This window comes from Phycodurus eques, chromosome 6 (genome assembly GCF_024500275.1).
Source record: "Phycodurus eques isolate BA_2022a chromosome 6, UOR_Pequ_1.1, whole genome shotgun sequence".
Lineage (NCBI taxonomy): Eukaryota > Metazoa > Chordata > Actinopteri > Syngnathiformes > Syngnathidae > Phycodurus > Phycodurus eques.
This window is the reverse complement of record NC_084530.1, coordinates 22087146-22101421: the sequence shown is the minus strand read 5'-3', so window position 1 is coordinate 22101421 and position 14276 is coordinate 22087146. Positions and strand designations below refer to the sequence as shown.

General features: G+C 38.7%; 1 protein-coding gene across 1 annotated transcript in view; it reads right to left on the bottom strand.

Annotated features, from left to right (window-relative positions):
• The window catches only part of lrba (LPS-responsive vesicle trafficking, beach and anchor containing), a 272786-nt gene that overhangs the window by 93472 nt on the left and 165038 nt on the right, over positions 1-14276 (bottom strand).

The window sequence follows — 14276 nt, the reverse complement described above, 5'->3', positions numbered from 1 at the left end:
TAAAAAACTACATTATTTCAAATTGCCAGCGCAGAAAATGCACAAAGAAAGCGATTATGATTCAGTAACATGCAAGAAAATAGGCAAAAATGTTGCTCATTGTTTTCCAAAGTCTAAGATGTTTGCAAATGTCTTGTTTGAATTAAACCCAAAATATTTTTTTTGAATAATAATCAGTCTGCTTTCATGGGGGACTACAGAAATCTGAGAATATTTATTGTTGAGAGGCTAAAATTCTGAGGATTTGGAAAATTATAAGCCAAACAATATCTCTAAACGGTTAATCAATTATCAATATATTTGTTGACTACTTTCATAATCGATGAGTTGTCGATTAATCGTTGTATCTCTATTCCACTGTATTCTATTCCCCGGGCGCTTCAGCTGCCCCCTGCTCCAGTGTATTCCACTAACATGTGTTCACTGTGATGGGTTAAATGCAGAGAACAAATTTCGTGTGCATGCGTGCATGTTCATGACAATAAAAGGTGATTCTATTCTATTCTATTACAGAATTAAATCAATGTACCATTCTCTAAAACCACTGAGAGTCCAAACATACTACGCTTTCAAATTTTGATGACAGCAATTACGATACGACCGTCAAACGTGGTCAAGCCCGCTGTTGTTTACAGACAACTGACGGACACAATTGTTCTGATGACATGCGACTAATTCAGGATGTAATCACTGCTCGCACATGGGGGGGGGGGGGGGGGGGGGGGGAAGAAAAAAAAAGTTCCCTTTGCCTCGAGGGAAGTCGAACAAACTTGCGGCGGGCAAGAAAAAATAAACGCGAGTAAAAAGGCTGCGGTGGAGTGCGATTTAAGAGGAGAATGAAAGGAAAATAAACAAGCTCAGCATGCAGTCAGCGTCACTGAGTTTATGAAGCACACCACCACCAAAAAAGAAAAAAAAAAAGGCCTCAAAGCATTCAAGTCCCCAAACGTCGAGTCTCAAAAGTTCCCTTTGAAAGCGTCTTAGGGGCCACTTAGTCCGAATTTAGCCTATTAAGGATTAAAGCCCCTTTTCACTGTTTGCTAACAGGTTAGCCTTTTCTGCTGCCCTTTGTCTTCCTCGGCTGCTTAGCCTTTTTGAAGTGGCAGCGCAAAAAAAAATTTTTAAATAAAAGTAAGTGGATTTACAGAAATGGTGCAGCGCTCACTGGGTTAATTGGTAGAAGAGGTGAAGAGTTTAGTGCATTAAAATTGATTCAGCCTTTGGGCAAAAGCGCAGTGCGAAATGATCCGGACGTACGAGACGACTGCTTTTGATTCAGAAATTTGAAACCAATTAAATGTATGTCTAATCACTTTTGATTTAATTCATTAATGGGTTTTTCCCCCAAATTGAGCTATTTTGCACACTATTGTAAATAGAATTATATTTACATGATTTCAATCCAAAGGAAAGGCTTTTTAAAATTTATATTAAATACACATTTTTTACATTTATTCTGCTCTATTTCCTTTTTAAGTTATTTTCTTTGTTGTTGTTTTTTTTTTTTTTTGCATTATTTGTTTTTCATCATTAAAAGCATTTTTGGGCCCTTTGTGGTTTATTTTTATTTTATGTATTTAAATTTCATTTCAATATTTTGCAATATTTATTCTTGGTGTTTTGCTCTTTTGCCTTATACTGCTTTAGTTGACTTAGGTTTTTGTGTAGATCTCTTTAAAATATTTTATATTATAATAAATATATTTTTTGCTTTTCTGTTCTTTTGTCTTTGAACTTTGTGTAATTGTTTTCATTTTACTTTTTGCTTTTACTTATTTTTGCTTTTGTTATACTGCCTTGGTATGTTTTCAATCATTGCTTTTATTGCAATTTTTTTACTGTATTTGCTTTTTCAAAAAAAATTATATATTTGCTTGATTTTCTTTATATGCATGTGTGTTCTTTTGCTTCATTTGCCTTCAATTTTTTTTCTGTATGTACATTTTTAAATAACATTTTTTTACTATTTATGTTTTTGTATCATTTTATAAGATTATATATTTCATTATATTATGTATTTTGCTTTCTTTGCAATAGTATACACTCTCGACTGCAAAGGCCTTTTTACATAACTGCATACATGAGAAATCAAGTTAGATCCATTTTACACCCATGTGCTTTGCACTACTGATATTCTGAAAACCTCGGAGACAGCCAAGCTCCAGATCGCACCGTGGCAAGCAGCAGACAGGTTAAGAAGGCTGACCATCTCCTATCGCCATGGCCCCGCTTTGCCTTCAATTTGCCATTTTTGTGGCTATTTAGTGACGGCTTGGCGTCAAAAGCCGCCTGTGCTGGACTAAATTCTTTCCTAATCCCGCTATTGTGGTGGGCTTAAGTGGGTGCGGGGTGAAAAGGAGACCCCTTTCGAAGAATTCGAGGCTGGGCGTCCAAAGCGGGCTTTTGAAAGATCAGGCAAAGAATAGGACACACACACACACACACACACATATATATATATATATATACATATATATATACACACACACACACATATATATATATATATACACACACACACACATATATATACATACATATATATACATACATATATACATACATATATATACATACATATATATACATACATATATATACATACATATATACATATATATACGTATACATATATATATATATATACATATATATATATATATATATATACATATATATATATATATATATACATATATATATATATATATATATATACATATATATATATATATATATGTATATATACATATATATATATATATATATATATATACATATATATATATATATATATATACATATACATATATATATACATATACATATATATACATATACATATACATATATATACATATATATGTATATATATATATATATAAAGTTAAACTACTCTGTGGGTGTAGTGCTGAAATCCCTACAGAGGATCAGGATCAGAGACATTTGGAGAAATATTCTGTAGACTGACGAGACAAACGTTTTTGGAAGGTGTGCGGCTAATCTGGCATAGAAATAACAGCATTTCATAAAAAGAACATCATGCCTACAGTCAAACATGGTGGTGGCAGTGTGATGTTCTGGGGCTCCTTTGGTACTGCAGGACCTGGACAACTTGCTGTGATTAATGGAACAATAAATTATGAGGTCTACAGGAAAATTCTGCAGGCCATCAATGGTGCCCTCAAGATCAGGTGCTCGTGGGTTATGGAGCAGGGCAACAACTTGAAACATGCTAGCAAATCCAACTCTCAAAGGCTAAATAAAAATAAGTGAATATTCTGGAATGCCCAAGTCAAAGTCTGGACAACTGAGATGCTGTGTTTTCGAACTGCATGCTCGAAAACACTTCAGTATATGACTGAGTTGAAACAAATCTGAGAAGACAAGTATAAGTGTTATAAATACGCCAAGAAAAAAAAACAGGTGCTTTTTCAGTGCACTGTACAGAAAGAGTTGTGTTGCCACATTGGATCAGAATAAATGTTATTTTTGTGTTTTTAATAAAATTGGTATTTCAGTGTTGTTTGCTTTTCCTATGAGTGAGTCTTGGGTGGGTGTGTAATGTGCTGTAACAACCCAACGGATAGACCATTTCAAGCAGACTGGACGGATCATTAACCCCAGTGGTGACGGAGGGTTGAGAGCACTGTAGCATCGTGTGTCCTTTTTGTCACACAAACACAATGCTTAAGACAATAAACGTGTGGTTAAATATCTTATATTCATGAGGCTTCCTGCCGTTAAGTATGCAGATGAAAAGATGCTTCCCTCCTCCAGCCCGCTATATTCATGAATAGACTCAAGTCTATTTACAATTCCGCACCGCCGTACGCCTCGGCTTGGACAATCGATCTTTCAATTCTCGCTGACCTGGGCCCAATAGTGAGCGAACAGCAGGTACACAGGTGCTGATTGTAATATCAGCGGCCTACCAGGCGTGCTGGCATCCCTAAGCAGGCCTATCCATCAGGCGTCGGTGTCGCCTTTGACATCGGGTGTCGACGGCAGCCAAGGGGAATAAATGATGGAGCAAGGGGATCAATCAAAAGGAGGGGGGGGGCACCATCCCAGTCAAGCTCAGAGACAAGGCATGATGGAGGGGCTTGGCTCAGGTGCAATGAAAGGGGGGGCACCATCTCTTTGTGTGAAGGTGCTCGGCTGTTAGAGTTGAGCGAAACATGGAAGCCGAGTCAGGTCAAACTTGTCGACTAGTGAGGCACTAGAAGGGAGACATGAGTCATCATTAGGTGCCAAGATGACCACAAAGAGGCCTTAGTGCGCAATTGTCTTCATGTGGGCTGTCTTACTTGCTTACCGCTCACCGAAGTGATTTATCTGCCTGCTTTTGAACCTTTCTAGTGTAAAGCAGGAGACAATAATGAACCTTGAACCCACACTATACAGTATGCAGGGCTGCACTTAAGTGGTGTACAGGTGCGCAATGAAAGTATTAAAAGACCACCAGATTCAAGCAGAACAGAGTATGAGTCACAAGCTCTCACTCTGGTGGCAAATCCAAGAGCGTAGGACATAGTAGATGGACTTTTGCAACCGTTTAATGCTTGTGGTTTAGCAGAGTGGAAGACAAAACTGTTGTCGGTATGCAGTGACCGAGCTGCAGTCAACATACAGTAGAAGTTTAAAATAGATCAGCTGGTAGGGGTTGAACGACCTCAGATTTTTTTGTAGTCGACACAAATATGGTGATAGTCGAGTCGACGATTAGTTGATAATGTCATTGATATTTTTATGAATATTGTTTCTCAGTTGTCAACTGTTTGCGGCTTGACGGCCGCACACAGTCTGCCTTCCTCCCCCTCCACACAGGCGCACACAAGCTCGCTGACTCTTCCCAGTTGTTCTGTCCCACCGCCAGACACGCTCAGCCAATCAAATGCAGGCTCCATTCAAGGGCTTACAGAAAGTGGAGACTTTTTAAACTCTAACCCTAACACACATAACAACCAACTTGAGACAGTCACTGCAGTACTATGATTAAAAATAAATAAATAAATAAATAAAACACACACAGACACACAGGAGAAGGGAATGCTTTACATTGCAATAATGTATATTTACTGACAATGGTCAGCGTATAAACGACATTTATGCAGAACAGCAAGCACATCAACATGACAACAAGCAGAAACTTAGCTGTCCCATTTGACCTAACATACGCTTACTGGCATGAGGATTCCACCTTTCCACGATTTAGCAAGTCGTCAACCAGCATTAGTGGGTGCCTCTTGCAATGGCCGTGCACAGAGCTTGTGCTATCGTAATATTTGAGGGTGGCTGTGTTTCCCAGTCTCATTTTTTGCGAAATGTTAACACAAAATTAAGGCACTGCTGCTTGCTTGCTAATAGGACCCTTCCCCCACCTCACCGGGTGTCTTCCTTGCGTCCATGTTATTAATGCAAATTACAAAACCACGTGGATTGCCGATAAATCGACATCATGCTCTAAACGTCATTGCAGTGTGGTAAAGTCGACGCGTTGGATAATCGACTCATTTGTTAAAACCCTCTCAGATGGTGGATATTGGGGCTTCCCGCACCGCCGCAACCAAGAAGGTGGGTCCCAAACCACCGGGTCAAAGAGAGAGTCTGAACAAAAAAATATATATTTGTCAGAACAGTTTGGGAAAGGCCCTTTCTGTTCCCTGGTGCACAAAACCAGGTGCATAAATATATGCTTGGATGAGTTTAGTGTGGAAGAACAAGCCCATCAGAAACCTGTGCACAGACACTGGCAACTCCACTTCATCACTTTCTTTAAGTGGAATCTTCACTAATTAATGAGATTCGTTTGCACGATCACTCCAACATCCATCGAAAGTAACAGCAGTCAGGAAGAAATTTAAGTGGAGTTCCTCAAGATCCACTCATTTTCAAGTAAATATCCATTTTGGACAATTGTATGTGAATTTGTTGGAATGGTTTGGGAAAGTCCCTTTACTTTTCCCCAATTCACAAAGCCAGGTCCAGGCTTAGACCGACCCCACATAACTGCTGGACATGGTGGGGCAGTGCTCTTAATGGAGACTTGCCATTATTTGTGTGTTAGTGGTGCTTCAAAGCATTTAGTGTGTAGAAAGAAAGTAAAAGGTCTTCCCGCTCGTCGTCATGGTGCGGCCGAGCGATTCATGGACCATGCTCTGTGTCATGATGGAAATGGCAAAAGTGGCCAGTGTGGTGCATTAGTGTCAGAAAGCGGGGGACGAGAGGGTTGGTGGGGACCATTTCCTCAGGCTCATTGATAATGACATACCTGCGCGGCCTGTCCGTTAGCCCAATAGCACAAACTACTTAGGCTCTAACTTGAAAATCAATCAGCTGCTCGCTCAGAGACCATGACTCTTTGTGCTTGGCAGCCGCGGGGCGTATGGGGGGGTGGGGTTGTGTGTCGTGGAGGGGAAGGGCAGTCCTGCTTTTGGGTAACAATCGGTTCGCTCCTTTTACGAAACACTCGGCTGATTTTCTCTGAGCGAGCGAGTATCAATCCAGACGCCGCGGCCTACCCCGGGTAGCCGTCACCGCCCCGCTAATTAGGCTTAGCAATGTCTTCTCAATGGGGGGGCTGTTGTCACTGAACGGTGACCTTCAAGGAAATGTACACGGACACTTTGAAATACACTCTTGAATGCATGTTTGGTGTCGAACAAAAATCTATGGTTTGTTATAATATTTGGAATATACACTTGGGAACACCAATAGTCTTATAGTTTTATTCCTTCCAAGGAAGAGACGTAAATTGAGAATGCAGTACAGTACGGTGGACCCCCGCATACTCACCTATTTGCAGGTATTTTAAAAAAAAAATTTCATTTTCTTTCAAGTGTGTAATTTTTTTTCATAGAAATTAAAATGGGCGTCAATTATCCGCGGTTTTTGCTATTTGCGGTCCGGCTCGGTCCCTATTCCCCGCGAGTAGCGGGGGTCCGTTGTATATACAGTACAGTGATCCTAAAAGTGAGGAGCCTCGTGATACATACATACATACAATTGTTTGCAGTTACTTGGTATAAGGCGTACGAGAATAACCGTGTGTAATGAGCCAAATGCTGCTTCAACCGACACTACACACATGTATCAGCCTCTTCTAGTAAATTGTTAATTACGTGTGAAAAGTACTGCAGCAATTTAATACGTTTAAAATGTTTACCATAAGTTACACACTTTTCTAACAGTTCCACATTATATTTATAATGTAATAAAACCCGACTATTCAAAAAAAAAATTCAATTTCATAGAAAATGGAAAATTAAAATTCATATTTTTCTATTTTAATCTTGATGAAAAAAAATACATTTAGGAATATTTTTTATTAAAATGTTCAAGTGTAACTGAATTGTTTTTAATGAAGATACAGTGGTGCTTTGTGATACGAGTTTTACTGATTCCATGACCACGCTCGTAACTCAAAACACTGTTCCAGCCTCCCCCTAAAAAACAAAAAAAAATAAAATGTTTATCAAAAAGTCAAATAGCACTCAATAGTATTGTACTTTGTAATAATATAAATAGAACGTAAATAATTAAATTGCGCATCATGATTTAATGCTACAATAAAATTTCTGTTGTGAAGTTGAAATTGAATGTGATTCATTTGAATGAGAGGTGCTTTGATGGCTTTTTTTTTTTTTTTTTTTTTTTACATTTTAACGAACTACAGTGAAACCGACTAAGATGGGAAACAATCGATTCTAGGAAGCTGGTCTTCCTCGGATTTGTTTGTACATTATTTCGAAACATCATGGGAAAAGACAAGCCTCCTGAAGAAATTACTAGTTTGCCAGATGGAAAGTTTCCATCCAATTTGGTGTGAGCATCGGTCGCGATGCATCCTCCAACCTCGATCAGCTCTACACATCTTGACAAAACGCAGCGACGGCCATTCTCACTTCCTCATTCAGTCAGTATTAGAAGCCTCTAAGAGGGGCTCTGCAACAACACATGCAATATTGATGCCTTGCATCTAAACACTGAGTGCTGCTGCTGCTAAACACACACGCACGCACGCACGCACGAGCACCTATCTGCCGAGCAGATGCTTCGCCCCGTCCGGCAATTAGTCGCCGGAGATTTTTCTTTTTGGAGGGAGCAGCTGCCACAAGAAAACGAACAGCCCCAACACTTCACGTCGAGGATGTGTGTTTACACATTCGATGCGTTTGTGTTCGGAGCTCATGGGAGGGGAGGCGGTGTCGCGTTTGCCCCCCCTCCATAATTGTAGACATAACACTAACGCGACGTTCAGTGGATGATAATTTGTGGTTTTTTGTTTTTGTTTTTTTTTTTTACAAATCTGGCCTTGTAGGAGGTTCTATTTATTGTTAATACACACACAGTAGCTGGACGACCACCTGGGGGGGAAATGTGAAAAATTGATACACCTCAAAAATTAAAACCTAACAAAGTACATTAAATATCGCAAATCAAGACGTAATATGCTTGTTCTTTACCTGCCAAGATTTTTCTTCTTACCAGGCAGCTTTTGTGTAAATGCTTGTATGTATTGCACTCTACCTTATTTTACTCTATAAAAATATATAGTAATAAAATAATTGAATAGAATGTCAAGAATTGAACAGTTTGTGTATCACGAGTTCATGCAATAATTGTGCAGCTCCTTCGGGTTTGCGCATCTGGGCTACCAAGGGGCGGCATAATATACATGGATGGGTATATAAAATCAACCCCCTGAACTTTATTTATACACCACTTTTTATACATAAAATGCAATTCAAAGTGATTTACATGAATTAAAATAAACACCTCCCGCCACTACACAAAGAGGAACAACTGAACAAAGTAGGCTGCAGTAGTCATTTTTCCACTGAGGATAAAGAATATATGCCTGTGAGTGCTGTTATATTGTCTGCCTCCATGTGTTGCTGCTAAAATTGATAAACCGTTACACTACCGTTGCTTCCAGCAAGGCGCCGTGTTGTCACTGCAACATCCACAAGCCACACAAAATGGATCTCTCGGATAACAAATACACAAATGAGCACAAAATTAATAAATGCTCAAGGCACCAAATTAAAAGAGATGAACATATTTTCCCTAACAATTAATGACTCGGACGCGTTTTCTAAAGGTACAGTTGGCATGGAGACAAGTCCCAGTCTACACATGCTGACCCAAGCAAAACTTATGGTGAAAGAAAACATTTTTCAATTAGGGGGCACCTACCGATTGGCAAGGCGTGCGTGCCAGCCTAACATACACAATGAATATGCTGGTGGAATGCGCACTGAGCTGTGTGAAGTGAAGTGTGACTTGCTATATATTACTCTGAGAATGCCCGATCTCGTCTGATCAGGGAAAGGGCCATAACAGTTTGGGGGCCACAAATAGGCAGCCGGCGGATATCGAGTTCCTCTGAGCTGTGCCGTATAATTGTTGCGATCGTGCCTTTTCCACCAGTGACTTTCTTCTCATTGGCTGAAATGGCATGCAGAATGCATTTTGAAATAGACAGATATTTGAATAACTCGTTTTTAAACAGCTTTGATTTAGATTAACACTATTATTTCTTCTACTATAGTTTTTTTTTAAATGGCCATCCCAACCAAACAAAGGCTAAACATCGTAGCGCAGACTGCGGCTCTCACACGTAGCATCTGGACTAGCGCTAGGGCGTACAAGGGCCAGAACAGATCCGTTATGTCTTTATAGAAGCCCCCGGCTTTGTGTCACCATATATTACGCTAAGCTACAGTTAGCTTGCCCTTCATAATATTTGGACACTTCCTCTCAAGCCCGTGCCGATTTATTCCTTCGGAGCGCCGTGTGGGATAATAAACAGTCGCACACCCACGCGATATCCCCCCCCTCCGGCTCTAGCGTACTCCTCCATTTTACGGTCCGACGCCACATTAGGACATCGAGCCTCTATCCTCAAAAGTTAAACAAAAATGGAGTAAAACTATCACCGCGCGAGATGTCGAAAAACTTCAGCTTCTGGAGTGTCTAAAGGCTTAACGACATGTTTGGCTTTTAATGTGGCTTCTTTTGTTGGGCTCTGTGGTCTTTGCAATGGCAAAAAGGAAAAGTGTGATGATAACCATAGAACAGGAAATGGAACTTACTGCATGGCATTGGCTGCTCCATACAATATGAGCAATACGGCTCAGGTACGGTTAGTAACAATTCACACTCAAGATCACACCTATAAACAATTTAGAGTATTCAATTTACCTAAAAACAGTTATTCTAATTGTAAGTAATTTTACTTTATTTCTATATCTACCCTGCGATTGGCTGGCAACCAGTTCAGGGTGCAACCCGCCTCTCACCCAAAGTCAACCAGGATAGCCTCCAGCACACTCACGACCGCAGTGAGGCTGAGCGCTACAGAAAATGAATGACTAATTTGACGATAAGGTGGTTAAATTTTTTGCACACTAGTATGACAGTTAATGTTGATTACTACAATTTTAAGCACAGTTAATAAACAAGGAATTTTACAGTCACACATTTTCGTAATTAACACATTCCATAGTCTAAAACGGAAATACAAAATCCAAAGCAATATTTTCCATAGAAAATAATGTAAATCCAATTAATCCGTGCCAGACACACCAAAATATTGACCCAAAAAATACATTTGATATAGAATAGCTATAGCATTACATAAAAATCTATTAAATAAATATAAATGACTAATGAAGTGTATAAATGAAGATTTATTGTATCTTTTTTTTTTTTACCTTGGTTGAAGATTCTTTTTGGCATGTACAGCTAAGAGGTGAGCGATGGGAGCAATTTTCCCAAGTTCTTTCTAAGATTCTCGCCTTATTTATCAAATGGACAGCGCTTGGAACTTTCTGTTGTAACGTGTAAAAAGGGTTCAACAGACGGCAAGACGTATTCCAAAATGCGAGCTTTTATTAATGACTCATGGCAATAACAAGCCTCCCGGTCTGCTCCACAACACCCGGACAAGTTGGACCAACGTTGGTGTAACATCCTGTCAAAAGCTAAGCCTTCAAAATAAAAGCACACCAGCATAATAAGTTTCACCACACTTTATTTTGCTTACTTAGCAGTTGCACTTGTTAAGCTCTGTCCAAACTTCCGCTGAATCTTTTTATTTAGTGTCTGCTGTGCTAACATTGTCATTCACTACCAGAGGACTGTATTTTCTTAGTTAAGAATGTTTAATGCCAGAAGAGTTGAAATCACAGCACCGGGAGACAGACTCGGCACAGCGGCTGGAGAGTGTTTGTCGACCGCTAGTTTATTCCCTCCTTTCATCCAGTCTTGGTCTACACCCTCGCAGGGCTGTGACATAGCCTAACAATGTCTCAGCACTTTTCCTTTGACTCAACAGTCTTTAACTGGTTTTATCTAATATGAGCACGCAGAGGGTTTAATAGAACAGCACGAGGTCCTGAATTCAAGGCCATAGCGGTGGAAAGTGGAAAGACTCAGGCCTGAACCTATCTATGTGCCTGAAGGAGGCCTATCCTAACACACAAAATATTTTTGTGCTCGTTTATTGAGTGTGACTGTTAAATAGGCCACGATCTGGCCCAAGAAAGTATGGTGAAATTATGATAATATACAGCATGCCTTCATTTTGAAGGTCTGACTTTTGATAAGATGATGTTGGCTGAGGGTTGCAGAGCAGATAAGATAGGTTATTGCTTCGAGTTGTTCATTAAAGCTTACATTGGGGAATATGCTTTGCCATCTGTTGAAGCCTTTATACATAACTTTAGAAATGCTTCTCAGTGAACGTGCATTGATTCAGGGAAATGAACGGCCGAGTCACAAAAATGAAAACCGGGACAAAATTTAGATGGTAAAATGGTCAAAAACTGAATCACACGAAAACGAAGGAACATAAAAACCGAGGTACCATTGTACTTTATTTTTGTATACATTATGGCGGTTAACTTATTCTTACACTTGTATGATATTTTCGAATGTTCCTTGCTATAATTGTAAGTACAGTTAATACAAGTGAGTTGTTTTACTGAAACAAATTTCTGAAAGAGCAGTTATACAGATATATAAGTATTACCAATTACTAAATAGCATTTGGTTAGGGTTAGCCTTCTTTTATATATATATATATATATATATATATATATATATATATCCCCGGATCATGGTCTCAATCGATCGTCACTGCAAATCTAATCAAGAATGATCTGCCAATGCTTTGAGTCTTATGGCATTATTTAAAAAAAAAAAAAAAAAAAGGGAATGATGAAGTCCAGAGAGAGTGTGTGTGTGTGTGTGTGTGTGTGTGTGTGTGTGTGTGTGTGTGTGTGTGTGTGTGTGGCAAAGGAGAGCTAATTAATCTTTGCCTTTTTTCTGACATCTGTGCAGCTTTTAGTGGAGAAAGCGCTCTCACAGCTGGTCACTCGCGATCCTTCCAATATGATGCTTTATGTAGTCACTATTCTTAGAAGGGGGGACGAAACGCAGTCTGTATTGTCAAAAAAATAAACGCGTGAAAAATAAATAAAGCATAAAATTACAGTATGTTTTCCCCCCTCATCTGTGATCGTCAGCGTTGTAGCCTGCGAAATCTCAATGACATTTTCCACACAGCAAAAACGGCAGGCAGAAGCTGGTTCTTGACCTATATTTAATACTTCAATCATAATAATAGTGTGTTTTTCGTCAAAAAGTCGGACGAAAGTGCCAGTGAGTGATTTCCCTACGAAGTAGTATGACTGCGTTCTTATTAATAAATACGGAATAAATAGCCAGGAGTTGTCCCTCGGTGGTGTCTACAGCCATATAGTATCCATCGGATGTCACTGAAGACTGAAAGGAAGTGTTCGAAAGGCTGCAAGATGTCTATGCATATACAGTATCTTCATGTGTGTGCGTGTGTATAACCACATCTGTGTGTGAGTGTGCGCATGTAACATCAGCTACACACAACACTTATGCATTTCCTCAGTGCAACAGCACGAGGTCCTGTTACAAAGTAGTAAAAAAGTTACAAACTCACTTTAATATGTAGACCACATTAGAAATGTAGTCAAAAGTACATATGAGTTAGGGGGGGGGGGGTACATGTAGAAATCAATTTAAGGTTGTTTTTTTGTCTTCAAGCTTACTGTGTTGCCAGAGGACCAAAAGCACATTTACGTCATTTAAATGTAATGGAAAACTGAAATTAAATTTTACATTAAATTAAGTCAAAACATATAATAAAGTACTTCCCGAATTAAAGGATATGTATCTATCATCTAAATATATATCACTAAAATTTATAAAATACTACTATGAGCATTAATTTACCATTATCAGTGTAACCATTTTTTTTTATATAAATTTTTTTTACCAGACTACATGTTCCCTATATACGTAAATCAATGAGTTTTATTTATTTATTTCTCAAATGTTCTTCCTCTGGTACACATTGATGTCAATTATAAATATAATAATCCAGTGACTCTCAAAAGTGTGGTATGATTACAACTAGTGGTATGTGCACTCCCTCTAGTGGTATGTGAATAAAGTAACTGAATTAAATTCTAATACAGTTTAGATTTAAAACACAAAATATACTCAAACATATTAGAATGACGCTTGTAGCCATGCATAAAGTCTGTTTAAAGGTTTTTAATTTAAAAAATTACTTCACAAGTAGAGTAAGCTACGTTTAAGCTTAGTTCAGTTGTGTTTAACTTTTAAGTACAGTACCGTTCCCTTTAATCTTTTCGAACCTTGTTTTTTTGTTTTTTTTAAAACAAAGCACAATTGTTATTTAACTTGTATGTGCAGTACATTCTAATTGAATCATTATATATATATATATATATATATATATATTGTTTTCCCTAAATCTAAGCGGCATGGAAATGTTGCATAATGCTACAGTGGCTAACAAAAATATTAAATGTACTTTTTAGAAATAAAACCTCTGCTTTGTGTTTTGGTGAACACTTAGGCCCTCTGTGCTACTGTATTTTGATGTTGGTTATTATAGTGGTACTTCCAGCTAAATCTTTTTAGGTGGTACACGGTGTGAAAGGTTTGCCAACCACTTCTATATAGTTATTTTTAAAAAAGCAAATTAGCTTTTAATTATTATGAGGTGCACTGTAGAAAAACAAAGTCACTAACCTACTAAATGAATACTTTTTTTTTTTTTTTTAAGTACACTAAAGTTGTGCTCATGGTGGACCACTCGTGTTGTGTATGTGTCTCTCTCTCTCTCTCTCTCTTTCTCGCTCTTGCGCGCCCCGTCGGCCGTCGCTGATTGGCTGCACCGGGGCCGAGCTGCCTTCACTCTT